The sequence below is a fragment of the Anopheles coustani genome, chromosome 2, assembly GCF_943734705.1.
Source record: "Anopheles coustani chromosome 2, idAnoCousDA_361_x.2, whole genome shotgun sequence".
Classification (NCBI taxonomy): domain Eukaryota; kingdom Metazoa; phylum Arthropoda; class Insecta; order Diptera; family Culicidae; genus Anopheles; species Anopheles coustani.
Window position 1 is genome coordinate 30,646,919 of NC_071289.1, and position 22,504 is coordinate 30,669,422.

Sequence of the window (22,504 nt, forward strand, 5' to 3'; positions counted from 1 at the left end):
GCAAAACAGCAGACGATATTAATGACATGTGAGGGGAAAAATAATATTGTAGTTCTGATACATCTATATAAAACTTTTATTTTGTAATTCCATACAATTTTTACAAATTCAAACAATTAGTTTCCACATTAACATGACTTTCACCTTTCTTCAGCATTATTTGCTGATTTCATAGGATAAAATTAACTGTAGTAGGATACTGTACCAAATATTTTTTTCGATGGATAGAAACGAATATTTTTTTTGTATTGTATAGTGATACATTATTTAAAGAGTTTCAAAAACGTTTCGTTCACAATGAAATATACAAATGTTTGTAAATGAGCAACACTGCAATTTAGTTTTCACAAACAATGTAATGTCAATCGTTAATTTTTTTAAGTAAAATAAAACAATTTGAATTTTAAAATTGAGGATTCCAGTGCCGAAATGAGCTAACATAAAGGATACACATTCATAAGCGGCGATCATAAGCAAAAATTAAAAAAATGAGAATTAAAGTTGATGTGTACTAAAACTTTTTTAAGAACCATACTGTATTCTAAAGATCAAATAAAAAGTAAAAATTACTATGCATCAAAGAAACTATCGCTGGAAAAAATAATACATTCTGCACGGTTCACAGAAAGTTAACCACCTTAAAGCCACGGAAGTGCATCTTGCTTTAGACTTCTGCTCCAGCAGAATATCTTTGCACCTTTGCGCCAGGTGTAACGCATGGCTTTAAATCGACCATGAAGCGACTAAATAAATGCAATTATCTTGCACTAGAATTTTATTGCCCTTCAATTCATTCATTTTGTCTTCAACTCCACGCGTGCCACCACTAATGAGCGATAGGTATCACTGCATTTCCTTAATGCGGGAATAACGTTTCATAAACAAGCTCTCGCCCCCTTCGCCCTGCGGGATGAATGGGGGTTCATTGAGTGCGCGGGTTTTTCTTTGTTTTGTTTTTCATTTCGAACCCTTCGTTGTGAAGGAGGAGGAGGGCCCACACCCGATCATCAGACCAAAACTAATGCAATCATAATAAATCCATTCGCCACTCAACAACATCATCCCGTGGGATGAAGGGAGAGGTTCGGACTCCGCAAGGGTGGATGGGAGGCTTTTTCTCTCTTTTTCTTTCCATCCCCCGCAACCGAAGGGGGATAGGGGACGCTCGATGAAGGCCAGGATAACTTATCATGATATACACACATCTTTTCACATCGTCACGCACGCGGCTCGGTTACGCATCGCGGAACAATTGATGTGATTTACGAAACGCAACAACGCAATGCACCATCATCCCCTTCCCTAGTCCTCGCTCGAAAAAAAACCCCTCGCAAACAATCAATAAATTCATCCCGCGGCAGGCAAAAAGGAAACCGATCGTCAATTAAAAAGTAATTTTATCGAAAGGTGCATTCTCCACGCGTGCGTGAAGGAGCAACAGGAGAAAAGCAAGACGACGACGACGAAGAAGACGACGACGATCGAACGATCCACAAGCCGGGGAGATGAAACCAAAAAGCCTTGGCTATCACGTCCGATGGCAAGTGGGCCATCATCGTGTATTCAATTAAACTGGCCGGCTTGGCCTGCGGGTTTCGGGGAAGGCTCGATCGATGCGCTGTTAATGACTCCATTTTGCGATGGCAAAGAGAGCGGCGGGTTAGTACAAGATAAGTATATGGTTTTCTTAATTCATTTTAATCCGTTCCACTTTGCTCTAGTTAACTTTATCGTTCCACCATTCATTACTGCCCACGGTGAAGCGCTGGATTTGTAGGGTGTTTTGTAGGCTATTATTATTTGCGATATATCCCTTTTTCGTAAACCTTCTTTATGTTGTTTTGTAGTTTATTTTAAGATTTTGTTTTTCGCTACTATATCTTTCTGATCGACTTAATCTTTTTTTTTATCATTTAGTACAATTAGACACATTTAGTCATTGGTGTTTTTATTTATTGTTTTTAAAATTGTTTTACAAATGCATGCCACATATTTGATGGTTTTAATCAAAAATCAAATATCCTTGAACAAAACTTTTTACGTTTGAAAAACAATCTGTTTTGTCATTTTATTTGATTCGAATTCCTAACTATCCTTTGACAGTCGCACAGTCACACAAACACTAACAGCGGTGTATCCTTTATTGTTGTTGTTTTGCGTCATCCGTGTTCACTGACCTCGGCACATATTGACCACCATTTGTCACACACTATTCTTAGACGCTTGTTTTGATCACAGTTTTGGCACTTTTCGCCCCCACGAAGTCTATGCTCGTCTCGACCACTTCTCTCGCGGTGACGAGCGCTTGTGTGGAAGAAGTTTCGGTTGCACTACACAACTTGTTTTTATCCGGTCGTGTTTTCTATTAGCGTTTTCCTGTTCATGGACGCTGGTAAATCGATAGCGGAGTTCGAAGTTGGGTGCTGCATCTGGCACGAATATTGTATTGGCCAATAGTTGGTCGAAACTCTTCGGGCCTGCAGACCACTGAACGTGTGTTTGTCTTTCCAACTAATTTTTTTTTTACAAGTTCACTCTACTCGTTGCATAGATAGAACTGTCACAAGTCCATAATCAGGCAATGATTCTTAGAGGACGAAGGACGTGCATTTGAAGCTGGACGCAACTCGATTTCATGTTTGCTTTCGGAGGGCTTTTATTTTCATGCCGTTTTTATTCCCATACAAAACGAACACAAACAAGGAGAACCTTTATCTTTGATAGTCACAAATCCTTATGATTTTAATAACCAACCAATAAAAAAGAAAAGCAGGCTAGAGCCCAGAAAAAACACGTAATTCGTTGGACTAACGATTAAATCGGGAAAATCCCTACATTGCGTTAATTAGGGAGAAAAAGTAGTTTGGAGTACCGAACTGGGTGCATAAAAAACATTGGCCATGGATCGTAAATAAAAATCCAGCAACCTTTCCAGGAAACGGGAAAGCAGAAGGGTGGCGCAACTCGTGTAAGAATTTCGACTTCTTATCAACATGTCAACCGCAAGCGAGCAACGATTGAAAAGGGATTGGTGGAGTGGTGCTTTGGCCAATACGTATAAGAAAAACACCCTTCCCGGGACTTTTCACATCAAATGCGCCCTTTTCCTTTTTAATTCTTGTTGCCGAAACGCATCCGGTCTCGAGGCAACCGGTAATTAGAATAATTTTCAATAACATAACCACCAACGGAGGGGAGACTGTAGATGGTTTCTTCTAGTGGCAGCATGCTTACTTACACTGTCGAGCCGGTTTAATTATTATTTAGAGGTAGTCCAGAAATTACCTAACAAAAAACCACCGTCAGGGAAAAGCCTGGAACGTTCTCCGACCCGAACCCGATTGTTTACCAAATGTTCTTTCGATCCCGCTTCAACCACTTCCGGGCACGTGTCACACACTTCTACCTCCCGGCCTTATCAGGAGCCAAGGAAAATGCCAGAGAACAGGACATTTGAGGCCTGACTTTCTTTTGGAAACAAACAACACATTACAAAAATAAAAAGCCCCCAAAATTCGATTACCAACAACCGACCGGGGGTAGGTAAACCTCCGTTTGCCAGCTCCCGTGGGGCGGCCCACGTGTTGTGTATACATCGTTTCGTGTTTTCCATTTCGTCTTGTTGTCAACCCCTTCCCGCTTTCGCGTGCGCTTGATCAAAGCCGATAATTATTCTAATTAATCAGCGGTAAAGGGCCGCTCCTGTTCGCAAGCGAACGCACACCATTGGAGGCCTACATCCTGACGGCAAACCATTCCTCCCTACTTTCCACCCTTCGATTTCGGGTTTCCCTCACACACACAAACGCGCATTCGCACGGAAAATGAGTTTCGGTGTCGATATTTCCTCATCAAACGACGATGGCGATAAAACAGAGGAAAAAATAAACCGGGTTGCTTTTTCGACGCAAAAATAGCACACCGGAACACTTCCGGTGTCGCCGGGGACTGTGGCGAGAGTTTTCCGTTTCGTTTGCTATTACCTTCGGTTTGGGGTAAGTCCCATGGTTAGCGAAACGGAAGTCCTTGAGAAGGGGTTGCGGAAAGCGCACTGAGAGAAAAATAAAGACCGGTTGGTTGACTCGGTGTCGAAGGGAAGGGAAGCAGCTCATGCTTTTATCCTTCGCGTCATCGCGTCCGTCTCCCTTTCCTAATTCGCCGTGTGTAATTTACTTATCATATTCATTTGTTATCTCTTCCCTGTGATCTGCAAACAGCAAACAAATTGCTTCCGGTGGCGTATGTAAAAACATGGTGCCAAATTACGTGTATTTCACAGACAGACATTCGTTGTCAATGCATAGATAAACAAAACAGTGGGGGGAGCTATATTTGCACAGAACCAGTAACACCAAGTTGCAAAGAAGGCATTTTTTTGGCTTTTCCATCAGCAGGGAAATTTAAAAAAAATAGGATTTGAATAAACTTGACCTAAATAAACACAATAAAAAACTCATATTCCATTCATCAACAATATGGAATAAAAAAACTATTTTTAAACTATGTTTCATAAACTGATATAACAATTCTTGAAATGAATATTTTTGTATTACAATAAATCTAATGTTTTCCCAAATGCTCTATGAAAATATTCACTCGAAACCGACAATAAACTACAGTAATGTTTTGTCTAAATGCTCACAAAGTGGAAAGAGGAAAAAAGATACAAAACCAAAACAAAAAGGAGATTTAAAAAGGAAAATCTGTTTGAAAACAAACCATTTCAGCGCCAATTTGGAACCGCAAAGATGCTCACTTCGAAACAATCAACTCCCAGAAAAAGAGGTAAAACAGGAAGTTCGATTTCCTTGAGCCGAAAATGTGAGAACTAGGCCGGGGCCCTCGACTCTGTCTGGCGTCCCCGCTATCCCTCCCTTCCATCAAGACAACATGCAGACAGGGGTCTTCTAACAACGAAATGCGTAAACGCAGCGCGTAAAACGTGGCCGGCGCGGGTCGGCTTCGAGGTTGTCTGTCTGCGCCACCTCCGAACAAGCCGTCTCGCGCAAGGCAAAGTGTCTGTCGGCCGCCCGGACGGACGGACGAACAGACGGACAGACAGACAGCGCGACGGTTACGCACAATTTGGCCTCCCGCGAGCCTACCTCCACCAACCTACCCGCACCCAGGCGCTCCCAGGAAGTGGTGTGCGTAACGGGGTAATGGCAAAAAGAAGTGGCAAACACAAAACGACCAAACGGGAAAGCGATAGACTCGCGGAAAGGAAGAAACCGGCGAACTACGCAAAATTACGCGTATACGCATTTAACGCTGCTCCATCACTTTAAGATCTCTGACTGTACGCGTGTGTGTGTGTGTGTTTGCCGGTAAGAAACGCTGCAAGCAGGTTTTCCTTTGTTAGCCCCCCGGACAACAACACTACCCCAAAACCAACGCCGGTGAAACCGTTCACTGTAAGGAAAATCCAAACCGCTTGCCTTAGAAGCTTTCAAGTACGACCGAAAGCGAACTTTTAAAGATCCCCTCGCCACTTGCTCACCACTCCTCGGACTTAACTTTAAAAAACCCCTTCCCAGCGGATGAAACGGTTTCGATTCCGCGCAAAATTTTGCGTCAGCCCCGGCACAAATACCTTTTTTCCGGCGTGTGCGTAGGTAATTTGGCAAAACGGAACAAAACAAACCGAAATCCGCGGGTTTCTCTCTTTCTCTCTCTCTCACGTGGGCTCTTTTCCAGTACGCCTGTATTTTTTTTTTATCTCAGCGGTGCTTGATTTACGAACGGACCCCATTTCGAAAGACACCATATATTATGGTGAGGAGGGCGAAAACACAACCGCGTGCGTCTGGCGGCAGGGCTCAAGGCTCGCCTTCACTGCGACAAGCCGCCGAAAGCAAAAGGCCTTGTATAGCCGCCCGTAGCCCCGGGTGGAGGAGGGGGGGGGGGTCTTGGGGGGATGATGGCAAGAGAAACGGAGGATAGGCCAGGAGCACGGAGATGGGAACAGGTCATGTCTGCAGCGAGTCTACCCTTCCGTCTGTCTGTCCGATCCTGACCACTTACGTTTCGTTATGTTTTTTTGGGCTTGCGATTCTTTCTCTTCTTTTTCGATTTAACACGCGTTTTGAGGCTGCCTTTTCCTCCCTTTTTATGCGCTGGTGGGTTTATGCTTTTTGCTGCCGACCCGGCGTGTCGGGGTTATGTTTTGCGCCGGCCGCGGTCCGAAAACTGCACGCCGAGACCTCCCGCCAACACAGATGTGTGGAGTGTGTGTTCGGTTTGGTGTTGGTTTGCCTGCGAGTTTAGCTGCGTAGCTTGTCTGGCCGCAGGAACGACCCCCCGGTGGCTTGAAGAAACAAAATGACCAACAGCACTGAGATGGGAGCAATAGAGACATGCAGCGACCCCCGAAGGAGATATCAAACCCTGGTGAACAGATGACAAAGTGGTTAGAACATAGTCTGCACAATGAAATTTACCTATTATAGTGAATAACATGATTGAAAAATGTAAATTTCTAAACATTTTGACTTAAAACGTATCGAGGTACAATAATACAATTTTAAACCAGTTGTAAAATGAAGAACTTTCGCTTTTTAAATTACGAATATAGAAGAAATAAACCCTACATCGAAAATAACATAATTGTAGTCTAAAACACAAGCGCCTAATGTAACCGAAATTGAAGAAATGAAAATGAAAAAAGCAACCAAACACGCGCCCCAAAGAGACGCGACGAGAGGAGGGCCGATTTTTAAAAGGCCACCCAGCCGGGTCAGGTAACCTTCGCTTCGGTTCCACCAACGAGGAGAGCGATGCGAAAAAAATTGCGCAAAAACAAAACCGGCGAAAACCCCAGACGATCGGGTGTGTTGCGCTGATCGGTGCGTGCGGGGGGGACTTTATTGCGTGCGTCTACGCACTCCCCAGACACATCCTCCCGCCCGTCGAATAAAATGCTCCGTTAGGTTGACCGGTTGATCGGTCGGCTCCGAACAAAAAGCCACCAGCAAATGCTGACTCATTGCATTCCGTGTAATAACCTAAGGAGAGCTCAAGGATGGCGGGTGCGTAAATAAAATGCGTACAGGAGATAGGTGTAGAAATAGCGGCACGGACTGAGTGGTCTCCATAAGAGTCTTAGATCTTAGCAGCAGATACTAGTCGTGCGAAATAAGAACAGAAACATTCGATTTTGTAAACTATCTTCCGTTTCTTTTACGTTTGTAGAACATTTTAATTTCAAGCAACTATTCTCTCCTCCTTATTTTTGTTCATTTTTATCTCCTTATGCTTTTTATTTACCAAAGCGGAAATTATCCAAAAAGGGTAATGATTTATTCCTTATTTATTACTCGGCGACGTTAAAAAGCAACACGTGTTTCGAGCGTTGGCAAAAACTACATAAATAAGAATCAACAGACGGGAGAAAAAACACACACCAGTTATCGCCACTTCCTGTCGCTTTGAGTAGCATGGGAACATTCCAAAGTCCTGCAGACAAGAAATCATGCAAAAAAAAAAATCAAGCAAACAAACAATAAAGGGAATCATTTTAGGGAAAAAAGGAGCAAGCAGTGTGCGCCAGCCCAAGACGCGTCTGGTACGACACATGAAACGACACACCGGCATGAAACCGTGAGCCAAATTCCGTATCCTATCCGAAAGTACATCGGAGAACGGAGTTGCCAGGGGGAACGGGGGAACAAGAAAAATAACTTAATGCCGGTTTTGCTTTCTGTCCCTCGTCGGCGTGGCGGATCCACATTATATGGCGGTAAAGCTCAATTGAAGAAGCTGAACGCAAGACATATGATTCGACAATTAAACTCGCAAACGAACGGTTCGGCCGGTTTTAACCGACCCCGAAAAGGTTTCCGGCAGTGAAGGAAAATGATCAGTTGCAGCCTGTTGCCGTTACAATATTGTCCCCTTTCGATACGATCAATCGGATCATTTCGCTTTGGAGTTTGCGCAACTCTGTCGGTTGCTTTTGTTTCACCGGATTGGGATCGAGTTCTTTCTAGTGATGGGTGCTCCGGAGCGTACCAACGGCTCCAACGGAACGTACCAACGGTACGGGAACCGGTTCCGAACTAACGGCTCCGAAGCCAGCTCCAAACTCAATTTTAGTAATATAAATTAATCGTAAACATTTCGATATTCTAAACGTTGTTATGTTATATGAACAGAAATTGTAATAATTAAAAAATGAAAGTTTTGATTCACAAGAAGCGTAGTTGTGGTCTATGATGGCTTCATTTGCGTTCAACCAGCTCCGGAGCTGTTAGTTCGGCGCATGGTTCGGAGCCGTTAGTACGAAGCAGCTAACAATTTCTCGAGTTAGTTTAGAGTTTAAAACCGTTTTGCCCATCACGAGTACTTTACTTTAAAACGAGTTAGTTGTTAATTGAACAAAATATTTTAAAATATAATTCGTGGTTCAAACATATGCTAAAGATCACGTATAGTGAACTAAAGATGTAAGTTAAACTAGTTATTTGTTTTATGTATTTTCATAACTTGTCTGTATGCAAATTGAGTAAAAGTACAAGTAGTTTGTCCCATATCTTGTTTCAGGTTATTTTTTAAAGTAACTGTGTGTACTGTATGAATTAAAAATTGGCTTAGTTTACTATGATTTGGTTAGTGGATGCATCGTACATCAACGTTTTATCCTTATTCCATGGCTGACCCTTTGCAATCCATTGGAGGGAAAAGAAGACACGAACCAAGGAAGAAACCAACGTCCAGACGGAAGACCATTCGGGTTTCCCTGTGTTTCCTTTTTTTTCTGCTCTTTCCGACGATCAGACAACAACAACAACAAGCGCAACCTTTCCGCCGAAATTCTGTGTACGACGGGCGGGCTTACCCCTTGTGTCTCGTGTCCTTCGCGAATCCACGCGGACAAGATTTGGATCTAGTTAGAGCCGGCACCGCGCGACCGTCGAGGATCAACAACCCATTAAGCCCGCGATCGTTGCGGATGGCAAGAGAGGGAGGGGAGAGCCGGGGAGGATCTTTTTCGCGGCGGATCAACGAAATGGGTCCAGCGACACCATAAATCAGCGCACAGACATCACTCGCGAACACGAACCGAAAAATACTTCAGGCCGAAACAAAACGAAGGAGAACGCAAAAATACACTGAGTCTACAATAAGCAGAACGTTGAGCCACAAAACCAAACCCGTCGATCTCGTTTGGATCGTTTGAGTAATGTCTCTTTTTCGGTTCACCTTTGAACGGTGCATGGTGGTGGCGGTGGAGAGTTTCCCGGACGCCGAAAGGAAAGGTAAGCAAAGGATATAAACAAACCAACCGTTCCCGAAACGTTCCAACCCAAAGAGATCTCGTCACTTCCAGGCGAAACCGACGGTCGGCATGGGGAAGTGGGGAAGAAACAAAAAAAAACTCCACAAAAATGCGACCACCGGAGGATCGCGGTCCAAGCAAACCACCAGAAATTAACTTCATCCGCGTGTGTATGTGTTTGTGTTTGTACGACGGTATTTCCGATTGGCACTCTTTCCCATCGAGGCAAAATTTGAACCATGGCCCCGGTAAAGTCTGCTCTCTCTCTCCCAAACTTCCAAATTTTTCCGTTTCCTTTCCCTCGAAACTGTGGGGCTCACTTTCAGCATCTGATTTACGGCGAGAAAATATTTACCGAAATAATTCAAACGTGGGACACGGCGAGCGCCGACGAGCATGAATTTAAATCTTTGCCGTTCCCATCCGTGTTCGGGCGAATGCCTTTCATCTCCAGGGTCCGTTTTTGTCGGGCGTTTCCGTGGTTTGCAAATTTTTATATCAGTTTACATCATTCTATAGCACCTTTTACGCATCCTTTAACACTTTAACTGCCATGGCTATCATTTTTGATAGGCAGCTCTGTCATTAGTTCTAAAAAATGTTTGTCCCATTAATAAATGAAAATGCCTAACATAAAAATTATAGTAATATTTAATATCAATTCTTTGGGAATCAAAATTTTTGCTAAGTCTTCGAAAACCGTTGATTTAATAAATAAGATAAAAGAATTTTATTAAAAAAAGTGTACTAAAAAAGTATGCTAAAAACGCTTGGCAGTCAACGTATTAACACGTTGCGTACCACGCGTTTTAGCACAATTTTTAGTACAATCTTTTTAATTACAATTTGTTTATAATATTTGTTAAACCGATTGTTTTCGAAGGCCAAGCAAAAACTTAGCTTCCCAAAAAATTTATATAAAATATTACAATAATTTTTATGTTGCATTTTCATTTATTTATGGGTCAAAAACTTTTTAGAACTAGAACTGCTGTCACCCATATTTGAGTGACGCGGTACGGAACATGTTAAGGAGATTGAAAGGAAATGATTCTTAAATCACCGAAAAATGAGAAATTGTGCTTGCTTGTATCCACATAATCAATTATTGGAAAGGAATTTGTCTTGTTGCAAAATATTGTGATACGCTGTTTTGCGTTCCCTAGCATGTTCATAACGTGTAATACGACGCAAATAAAAACTGACAAAAACAGTGCACGCAAAAAGAATAAAGAAACACACGCCAAAAACTTCTTGCAAAAAGCGTCCGAAAATTGGCATCCATTCGCTACTTCAGGTGCAAGACCCGGCCACGAAAGCAGCCTGGCACCGCGGAGTTTATAATTTAAAACGCCCAACGATAATGTTCGGGCCTGCTGACGCCAGCCGGAAGAGTTAAAAGCCCTATGGAAAATATGATCGTTTATCGTTTTCACTCCGGGGCCCACCTCTCAGCGAGCAGCTCCGCATGGAGCAGGAGCCCGCCGCCAAGCAATGAATGAATTAACCATAATAACACTTATTTCGAGGCTGGCTTTGCTCAAGAAATTCACTTGCCTTCCCTCCCCCCTACTCCGTTGCGGTTCTGGCAACGAACGGTTCGCCTTTGGCAGCCGCCGCCTGGACCGATGGAGTAGTTTTGATCGAATTGGGGCGTTTAAGATGAGCGTCCCTTCCGGAGCATCGAAAGAGGCTTCGGAACGACTTTTGGCAGTGGCTTCTGTTTTTGAAATATGCATGTGTTTCGACTTCTTTTTCCTCTTTGCTTCAACCACAACACTCACAGCAGTCGTGCACTGGTGTTTCGTATTCCTTTCCCTTTACTTTAGTTCTTTTTTTTGTTTTAGTTTCTACCAATGGAAGGAAGTGCCCAATCGTAAAGAATTCAATTTCGCGATGGAACAGAACATGGTGGCCAATAATGTAGACACCCAAGTCACTTTCACGCTTTGTTCGCCCCGGAATGTATGGCGGTTTTTGATCGCAAATTTTGCTCGCTGGCAGTCTACGGTGTTGTGGAAAAAGGAAAACTAAAATTGGCTTACAGTAGGAATCTAACGATGTCCGCTTGAAGCTTAATGACGTCGTAAGCTTTAGTTAAAATAAGCTACACAAAGTTAAGTTAAAATGCAAATGTCAACAGATGTTAATTTAGCACAAGCTTAAAATACAGCAAAAAAAATCAATAGAAATAAAATCTCTCATTTGATCATGGAAAAATTTATAAAATTCTTTCAAAACACATAAATAGTCAGACAACCATTAAGGCATAACTTATTCAACCTATTTCCGTACGAGTGTTTTAAAATTCTGTACAGTAGCATAAAACAGATTAACCAATGTCCATCACCAAATATAAGCCACAAATGTTAACTTTCAAGAGGTGTCAAGTTAGAGATGCTTTTAAATAAAACGAAAATTTTACAGTGAACCAGCTTGACGATTTAGTTTGACTCATCAAATATATCAGAAAAATGTCCACTTTCTATTTGCTTTGCTCGTTAAACTTCGTTTGGGAATATTTGCTTGAAAAATGAAAACAAAAAAACTGATAAGATTAAAAATATGCTGCTTATCAAACATCTCCGGTACACACTCATGGTCAGTATCAGTTTTCAAAAATCCCGGCAATGATCGCTCGGAAACAGCCATCCCCGGAACAACATTTGTTCCCATTTCCGCCCCCGGAGTTGCGTTTAGCTTCTCCACGAACCATGTTCCGACTCTCACCAGAAGGCAAAACATATCGGAAGGTATTGATGAACGGGAATGAATCATTGTGCTGCACGGTAATAGGAAGGAAGCACCAGGGAGACTGACAGGAAGAAGGGATGGAAGGGTTCGAGTGAGGAGGAAAAAGGGGTGGTGACGGCTGCCGGGAGTATAAGGAACAAGCAGCAACCAATCAAACGTATCTGGGAAGGGAAGGTGGTAGGCAAAAGAAACTCGATATATAAAAAGTCATAACCATCAGCGAATCATCGTTCAATCGCGAACCTTTTTACGGCCTATTTCCTGTTTTCAATCTGCCTTCCCGTCCCTCACACTCTGGTCCGTTTTCCGACCGGTGGGCAGTAACATGGAACAGACCATGAGCAGCAGGAGCAGCAGCATAGCAGCACTGCTGCTTCCCGAGCATAAACTTCCCCCAAACCCCTCCCTTCCCTACCTCCTCAGGCACCGAAAAAACAGCGTAACATAAATAAGCCGCCAACGGGCGCCCTTTCAGCACCTGCCGGGCGTTTTCTTTGCTTCCGACGACGACGCTGACTGCCTCGTGGCAGCATAATGTTACCTGTTGCGTCTGCCAGACACAGCGCATCGAGAGGAAGAGCAAGAGCAAGGGAGCCTGCCGGGGCGAAGGGAAGCAAAGGGAAAGAATGGCAGCCTGCCGACGACGCGAAGAGTTATGATTTCACACACCGGAGGATGCGGAGGAAAACAACGTGGCGGTGTCCGTACCGGCGCGGCCAGCTTCCCCATTTCCCGGACCTTTCTCTTTCATCTTTCTCCGGCGAAAGTCGAAAGGGAGGCGCGAAATTCATTCACGATTCCAACTGCATGCCCAGCACCCATGTTTGCACCCAAGCTCAGCAAACCACTTTGGCGATCGTCGAGGACAGGTTAAGAGGGGCTGAGGAGATTTGTGTGGTGAGATTGAAAGTTAACAAGCGAACGCGATACGATGAACGGCACAATTAAGAATAATATAAAAGTAAACAAGTGTAAACTTTCAGAATGAACTGAACAAATCTCTAGGATTTTAAATGAATAATGAATTAACTGAAATACCTATGACACTCTGTTTCACACATCAGAAAACAAAGATGACCAACAAAACAGTCAACTGATCGACTGACTAATCGCCAGCAACGAATAGTGGTTTAACAAACGGTACTGCCATAGCAAAGACTAACAACTTTTAAATTAAATATAGTAAAAGTTCTATATCTTATTCGTTCCAAATTTTAGGAGAAATCGTATTCAAACGAATATCGTTATCAAATGAATATTAGCAAAAACTAAAATAATTAACAATTCTTTGTGGGCTAAAGGTTATGGTAAGATTCGCTGAACAGATTTGATGGAATTTAGAAAAATAACGTGTTGTCTTGGTGAGCCGTGCCAAAATGTTTCGCTATGGTTGTGTTGAGTTGATGTGATAAATATCTTAACACGTTAAATGCCGTCACCCAAAAAGCGGATGACAGCAACAATGCTCATGAGTCCTATACACTAGTATAGTAGTGAACGTATGTAGTAGTAGGCTATAATAATTAATAAAATGTATCGTTTGGGAAGTCTAGTTTAAGCTTAATTTTCAAAAACTATCGATTTAACAAATTTGATAACCTACTTTGAACAATTATACTAAAAAAGCGTCAACGTATCAAAAGATTTGAAGATTTGTTCTTCACTTAACACATTTTATATTTATTCAAGCAATGTTTTTAGGAACACAAGCAAAGACTGGACTTCCGAGAGGATAGACAAAGTTACTATGGCCAAATACTTTATAAGTGCATAACTACATAATAGTGTAAAAGGCTGATGTGAATGGCTGTTGTCACCCACGAAACGGAAAAACTGATGAAACGTGTTAACCCTTTGACTGCCAAGCGTTTTTAGAACATTCTTTTAGCACAGTTATTTTTGATAAAATTTTTCCGCACATACGCACATCGAAGGAGGGGTGAAGCGAACATCAAGATATCGACTAGGCGCAACTAAACGATCTGTTTGCTTCAGTTTTTTCCAACTCCCTATCAGTTCTTTGCTTCCTTCGCTTACCCACCATCTCCTGCTTCCGCTTGTTCACCATCCGCAAGCCTAAATTCCACATTTGATACGGTTTTGATACGGGCGCCGCTACGCATAAACACGCATCAAATTCGAACAGACACACACTAACAGATCGCACGTATCTCCGCGAACCCACCATGGCCGAATTATCAACGTACGAAATTTGGCGACTATATGATGAAAAAATGTGGGTGATGGAAACGTTTGAAAGAGGAGGAGAAGGAGGAGGAACGGAACTCCCGTTTCAGGTCGCGTTCGTATGGGTGTCGCTGGCTTTCAACGCCGTACCACTCCTTTTGGGCTTAGATAGATAGATAGAAGTGACGTGACCAGCCACTATCAGCTGGGCCAGTATGTTGCCCGGTTTGAAGAAGTTGTGCCATGTCTTCTGCTAACTTTCGTTTTCCTATTGCAACCTATACACACGAAGGGGATTGAGTGGATCGAAAGCAAAAGCGAATCGAAATCACTTAGATCCTGCCTGGGACCACCGTGGAGTTGCATAAACGAACATTCGTTTGGTCGAATTGAATTGCTTCTCACAGAAACGGAAGTATCGTTTGGTAAAACAATATACAGTCGTTGTAACTAAGCTTTATCTTGAGCGCAGGTGATGTTGTTTCTAAATCATCACATTTAAAAAAGCTCGTCAGCTTCTATCTATAACTCATCGTAGTTTGTCGCTAACGCATCAGATTTCGTCTTTTGCCAAAAATTGATAAAAATTTAAAATCTTCTCGTGGTTTTCCGCGATAATTGCACTGTAAAAACAATAAAAATTAATTGATTTATGCTTTACGACTAACTAGTGCCTATTACATCACTTTTTGTTTTTGTTTACAAGCAAATTTTGGTCAGCACCAAACATTACACTGTTTAAATAATTATGTCTCCCTTTTGTGATCTTCCTTCATAAAATAATTTTTAGTACAAGCAATAATCTTCATATTGACATTCAATTAAAATATATAAAAACTAGATAGGGACAAAATTGAAATCAGAAGAAAAAACCAAATGAACACAAGACAAAAGCTGATGAGTTAGAGACGAACTCAAATGCATTAGAAAAAGAAGTTGAAGCACTATTCTAGTCATGGATGAGTTGGAGGCAAAGATACGACTGTATTTTTGAAGTTTTCATTGCACTTGCAATTCTTCTTTCCGTAAATAGAGTTAATTTCAAAATCGAAATCTAATGTTTGCTTCTTCTGCCATTAGACACAAATTAAATATTGGCGTTTAGCAGAAAGCAAAGAAGTTTCCAACATCCTAAATGGAAAGAAAACAAAAACAAACGTGGAACCCCATTCAATGCTGAAATCGAATGAATATAAATCATTAAGAACAGTCCCCTTGTGCGAAAGCAGGAGGTTTTTTGCATTCCAAATCCCCATCAGAAAAGTAACTCTGGAGCATGTTTCATATTATCTCCACCGAACACCCCTTCCTCCCAATTGGCGTGTTTCCTACCCTTACTTTACCCACTGACCAGCAGGGTGTTTCTGGTGATGGTGGTCACTCCTCTGCGCGATTTTCTATTCCCTGCCGTTTGGTTTTTTTTCTTGCCTTTCTTATGCTGATGTCCGGGTGCTATATTCGCCGGCGGTCGCGAGAGAAGAAGCGAAAGAATCAAAGAAGAAAAGGAAGAAAACAAAACACACACAGAGCACCGTTTCACGCCGACATTAGGAGGCGCGTTCGCGCTCGCCGAGTTTCGGTTGTTGAGGCAACTTTGGTGCGGTATTAGAAGATATGATGCTGCTAGTGGTGGTCGCTGATGGTGGTGGTAGCATACTCCCGCGGCGTCGTGGTCGTGGTGCACTAGAGGGCGCGCGCACACGCCGCGACGTCGGCGGCTGTCGTGGTGTTTACTTTCAAGGCTACGCTTAATTTTGTTTTTAGACTGACTATTAATTTGTTTATCAAGCAAACGGTAACCTTGGCGCCGTTCGTTGACATTTCGGGACTCGGGGCTCGCGCGCTGTTTGTCTCAGGAATAACAATACTACTAGCAAAAGCCAAATACAAAAAAAAACAAATGGGCAACCCAAGTTGTACGAAGGAAAAAAACGCACCAAAACCTCATGCTCTCGGGCACGATGGCCGGACACACGTACACGTGCACACACACACAGGCGCGATCTGTGGTCAACTACGCGCGCATACCAGCATCATGGGCCATGCAGCAGGACAGGGGAGGGGTATGTTGGGTGGTTGGGCGAATAGTTGATGAATGGGGCATGGTGGACCAAATTCGTGGCAAGCAACAGCAACGATGGCAGACAAAACAAGCTTCCCCCGCGAATTCGAATTCGGAAAATAGCAGGATTTGACAAGTGCCGTGGGGCGCGGGGAAGAGGGGAGGGGGGGGGGGGGGGGCGTTGCTCGACGTGAGGCGGAGCTGTTTCCGAGTGCGTGAAGCGTAGGCCCAACGCACAGTGGGAAGCGCTTCCATTCAAGCTTCTAGAATATCCAACAGCGCTCTATCACAATGAATGAAGTTTAATAATGAAATGTAATCAAGCATATTACAAACAAAAGAAAAATATACATAGAACTTTAGCTTTTTATCAATTTTATAACATTTTTATCTACTTTGGTTCACATTACACAGTGTTGCTCTTGGAAAATGAGAATTTCGTTTGTTTTCTTTTGACGTGTGAAATTGTTATCTAATTACAATATTTCTACTTGTATGTTGTCCATGTTTTGAAAGACTTTCCGAAAACTTCGACTGTTTTCAGTAATGTTTGCTCAATTAACAAGTTGACTGCCATGTCACCCAAAAGTGGGTGACAACAGCAATTAGTTCTAAAAAGTTTGTGACCCATAAAAGAACGAAAATGCAACATGAAAACTATAGTAATATTAAAATCATGTTCTTTGGGAAGCTAAGACATTGCTTGGCCTTCGAAAACAGTCGGTTTAATAAAAGTTGTACACAAATTTTATTAAAAAAGAATGTACTAAAAATGTGGGCGAAAAACGCTTGGCAGTCAATGTGTTAACACGTTGGCTGCCATGTCACCCAAAAGTGGGTGACAGCAAAACTCAGTTCTAAAAAGTTTTTGACCCATAAATAAATGAAAATGCAACATAAAAATTACAGTAATATTTTATATCAATTATTTGGGAAGCTAAGTTTTGGTTTAGCCTTCAAAAATCGTTGGTTTATTAATGTTATAAACCAATTTTGTTAAACAAGATTGTACTAAAATAATGTGCTAAAAACGCTTGGCTGCCTACGTGTTAAGGGAACTTATCATGTTCCTTATCAAGTGATTCGATATCTTGCCATCATTTATCGCTTTAACTGCAACTGTTTGTAAAAAGGAGATGTTTTTTTTAGCTATTCTCTTTATTAGCTTTCGATTTGAGCATCTTATAGAGCGAATGTCCCCATCAAACCTAACCTCTTCCAATTCCTCATCAGTTTCACTGCAATTCGATAAAACATGTTGGACGAAGGAAGAACAATCTAACGGACATGCTATCTTTCTATCTGTATCTCCCTGTGTTCAGTGACTCTTTTGCTTCGGTCGAGAGGTGGCAAATTCGCTAGCAGCCCCTCAACCACCTTCTACTTCTCTACCCCCTTCGCTCCATCTACTTTGCCCGGATACACCACCAACACTAGAGCAGGATTTTGGCCGATGCGGAAGCGCGCAGAATGTTGCTCCTCGCACTCGCAGCGCCAAATAAAGCTGCGCGTGGAGTGTGTTCCGCCGTGTGGTACAGAATTTTCTAATTCAATCACACACACACACACACACACACACACGCGTGCACAACATCATTTTCGCGAAGAGGTACGATAAAAATCGGCGAATGCGAGGTGTAACGTGTGATCGATCGGCGGACGCGGCGAAGCGTGAGAACCGGGTGAGATGAGATTGCGAAACGGAAACCGAAGGCGATGGGAGTGAGATGAGACTCACGCACCCCTTTGGCGCAAGCCCCCCCCCCCCCCCCCCCCCCCACGCAGTCCGGCGATCGCGCGCACCCTTACCGGCGATCGCGACACGTCGCGCGTGCTGGTGTGCGTGACGAAAGATCCGTTTCCCGAACCGAACAATATAAAAAAAAAACCCACCCCGCTATGGTTTGGTGTGCTTGTGAGAGGGTGCTTCTCGCGACCTCGCAGTGTGGCGAAGGCGACCAAACCGGTATAATTTAGAATATTGCCCCCACGAATGTGCCAAGGGGGTTGGCGTTAGTGTTGGTGGGCCGCTCTACACACTGATAGAGCGCTGTTTTGCTTCTCGCGGGTTTGGTCCACATTCCACCCTCATCCCTTCCCCCCTTCTTCCGTGCTTGACAGCTTCTTATCGCGCGGAATGAATGTTTTTGCGACCCGCTCTCGGCTCACTTCGGTGTCGCGCAGGTTTTCGGACTTTGTGCCGTCGCCGCCGCCGCCGCCGCCGGCCGGTTCGGACGGGGACAAGAAAATCGAAAGTGTGGCATTTTATTCCTGCGGCTTGCTTGCCGGATCGCCGAACAGACTGTCCCCCTTTGTTTCGCATGTCTCTGCTGTTCAATGCATTCCTTTCTGTTTTTCTGATGAAAGTGATCAGTAAGAGTTGTAGCTTGAACACTGTTAAAACATTCACTATACGGCAAGGATTTCTGTCTAGATTTTACTCAAGTTAATGTTAATCTGATTTGTTTTTAAACAATTGGAATAAGCTACCCTTGATAAATTTACCATCCCCGAAAGTGTATGACATGTCCATTATCACAAAACTGGCTTCAAAATGTCGTTCACTGCAGCCTCCATTCCAGGCCGCCGGCTCCGGAAAAGGGCTCCAGAACCGACATGTGCGTCAATGCTCGAAAGGCAAACAAACAAACGCGATCATCCCCAATCACCACAACATCAGCAGGAAGTGTGCGGGAGTACACGTCAGAACGTGAATTATAAGGCTCAATGGGGAGCCCTTAATGGACACGAGAAAAACGGTCAGGTTGGCAACTGCAGCGCAATGCGCGCCGGGCGACAAAAAAAAACAACGCGAAAAACAATCGTAGGAAGAGATCGAGGGTGGAAGGAGAAAGGAACGTGCAGCCGGTGACAAATACAAAAACAAAAACACCGAGGCGAGAAGGAAAAGTAAACGAACTCTCGACCGCAGTCAAAAACAAAATAAAACAAGCAAACCGAAAAAAGGGTATATCATCTCATAATCTTGCTTTCGTCTCATACGTACGGTGTGCAGATCCATTTTTAAATCGCGATAACAGACCACCTCACCTCACCTGTGCGAGCGGTCGAAAGCCTTCCGGTGGACAAGGTGCTTTTTGAAAGCATAAGATCGATTTACGTTCTCTTGCGTTTTTGTTTCGTAAATATTCTACTTAATATCTTGCTGACGGAGGACGGACTCATCCATTCTCTCTCAGCTGCACATAACAAGCGCTCGTCAACAAAGTATTAATCAGTGATTCCTGCTGTTTGTTCCACTTCTTTCCTTTATCTTTTCCACATTTTATCAATTTTATTTGCTATTGTTTTATGTCATCATCTGGTACAAATTTCATTTTTTTAAATTCACTTCATTTCTTTACCGAACTTTTTTACTAAATTTTTTTAATCCAATCTATTTGACTTCTCTTCCAGGTTTTTGCAAACCTTTTCCCCACACCCATTTTTCTAAACCACAGTCATTCCATTTGCTCTTGAACCACATCAGTTATGCATTCTCTATATACTCTTTTTCAACATACATTTATGTACATTGGAAACAAAAAAATCAACCCAAAAAAAACACAAAAACTTTAGGTACCTGATGGAGACGAAATTCATCGCACCGGCCCTTGCACTTTATCTTATCTTCTTTTGCGCTTATCATAAACAGCCCCTACAAGGAGCGTGATTTTTCCTCCAACTCGACATCTAAGCCCGATTTGCTGGGTTTGAATTTTAAAACCTAATGATGTTGCCTTGCTACATATGTGCGTGCATATTCTTGGCTTGATGTTAACATCTTATTTGGTTTACTACAACCCGAACTCAAATTAATGTATGTGCTGTTCGAAAATTCGGTGTTTTTAATGTAATTTTAAAGAGAAAAATCTGGATCCTTCAGCTAAAATGAAAGAAACCATCAAATCTCGAATCTATAATCCAATTGATTCAACAAATCGACAAGAATAACGCTATTTTTTTTTTGCCTGCAAAAGTGTAACACTCGTGCCACAAAACAATTTTGTCGAATGATGATTTAATGATTTTAATTACTTAAACTGTGCCCTTCCACCCCTTCCCCAAGGACGCATTAATGCATGATGAGGTGGCTCGTCGAACGTCGAAAGGTGACATATTTCAACGAAAGCAAACACGCTCGTCCTTCGTATTCCTGGATACCCGATCCGCATTAGCTGTGCTCTCACAGGACCAATAGGAATATTCCCCCCGAAGCTTAATGGTCATGAAATTTACTTACATAATATTAAAATTTGGCAAAGTGGGAGCGTCCGTGCTTTCGGCGCTCCACTCAATATCGCGCGCCGGGATGGATCGCGTTCGATGGTTTCGTAACCTCTCCTTTTGTTGGAGGAAAATCGTCACCACACCGATTGGGCCGAGTGAGGGACTTTTCCTTCTTTTTTCTCACACTCCGCGAACCCCAACACGGGTTACGCCGTTCTGGAGGAAGGTTTTCGTTAATTTGTTTTCTATTTCAGGAAAATTCTCTTCCCTTTTCGTGACCGGCGAAATGTGTGCCGGCATCTGTAACAATTGCTCACTGTTTCGCCTCGTCGAGGAACACCATCGGAGGAAAAAACAAAAAACGCAAACACACACACACACACACGCACTTAACTTGAACGGAACGCCACTCGCGTATGCTCCTCCGGGACGACGGTAGGGAAAACCGAGCCTCTCAAAAACCCAACGGGGGTTCGCTTTTCGGCCCCCCTCTTTATTACACTAATTTTCATTCAATTTCCAATTTATTAACCCACGGCACGCACACCTTACATGCACCACTGGCCCAATCACTCCCAGGACGAAGGGACCGAAATCATCAGCCGATAACACACCTTGATGTGCGGGGGAAGGAACACAACACACACACGCACACACAACCACTAGGCTCAATCCTGCCGGACGCAACCAAGGCGGACAAGGGCTTTCGGGCGGCAGTAGTTTACCTTCCAAGCCCCGGGGGGAACGGTTAGGATCTTCTTTCAACGCAACGCTTTCCACGTCACACACCCGAGGGCATTTTCTTCACGCACTTGCATTCGCGCCCCAAATCACCAACACGAACCACATTTTTCCTTCGCTCCCGAGCCAGTTAAGGAGAGAGGGTGGCTTAGGGATTATTATTATTTTTATGGCAACATTAATAATAATCCAGCCAACCAAAACACACGCCACACTACACTGCCGTACACATATTTCTCCAACTCTCACAACTTCTTCGTGTTTACCGTCGACTTTTGCTCCGATGCAACAAAGACTTCCATCAGTTTCGAACGACCACTTGTTTTCTTCCTGTTGTCTCTCTTTTTTGTAACTTTTACAGTGTTTTCTTTTAAATTCCCTCGTTGGCGGGAAATTCGTCCACTTTGGCGATAAAATGCGGGGAAAAGCCGCAATACAACTGTCTTACCACACTTGTGATGGTTTTTCACCACAGCTGGTTTCACTTTTTTCTTTTGGGCAAAAAAAAACAACACAAACGAAGTTCTATATGTTTCTGTGTTCAATATTTATCCCTTGATTTGGATGCAACCTTTGTAGAAGAAGAAAAATACAACTTCAAAACATTAATCAGGTAATTATTTCAAACTTAGGGATAACCCTTAAGTACAACTAGAAATATTTGTAACACGAGATAAAACACGATAATAATACTGAAATAACACACACGCTGGGCAAAGCGTCACCTCCATATGTGTGACTACCTTGTTTCCGATTGGCGACGCTTTTTAACAGCTTTGTTTGTTGTTGTTTTGTTTTTTAAAGTGATCATTTTGTAACTTACGAATGATCTAGAAAAATGTTACGCTTTTTTGAAGCTTAATAGAAGTTACAATGACCTAGAAAAGTTTTACTCGAACACTTTCAATTTATTGTTTGTTTCTGTTTCTGTACCTTCGGTTTTCGTAAGTAAAGACTAGAAGCAAGCCTTGTCCGTAAAGTACCTTGGAAAGCATTCCTCTCAGGCAACTCAATTTTCAAACAGGCAAATAAAACATTGTTTATCCTGATATTCAATCAAAACTAAACTTTGAATTTCTAAATTACATAAAAAACAATATTCATCATTTCATCGTAGATCTTAAGGATCATTCTTCGAACTTCACACGGACGTTAAACTGATGATCACCGTATAAACATATCAGCGTCACCATCTTCTTGCACCGAGATCTTTTCCGTCGCACAGTTTCGGCACAGCGACTATTTGGCTATCG

General features: G+C 42.8%; 1 protein-coding gene across 1 annotated transcript in view; it reads right to left on the reverse strand.

Moving 5' to 3' along the window:
• LOC131265891 (pneumococcal serine-rich repeat protein) overlaps positions 1-22,504 on the reverse strand; it is a 196,930-nt gene that overhangs the window by 145,957 nt on the left and 28,469 nt on the right. The window lies entirely within an intron of this gene.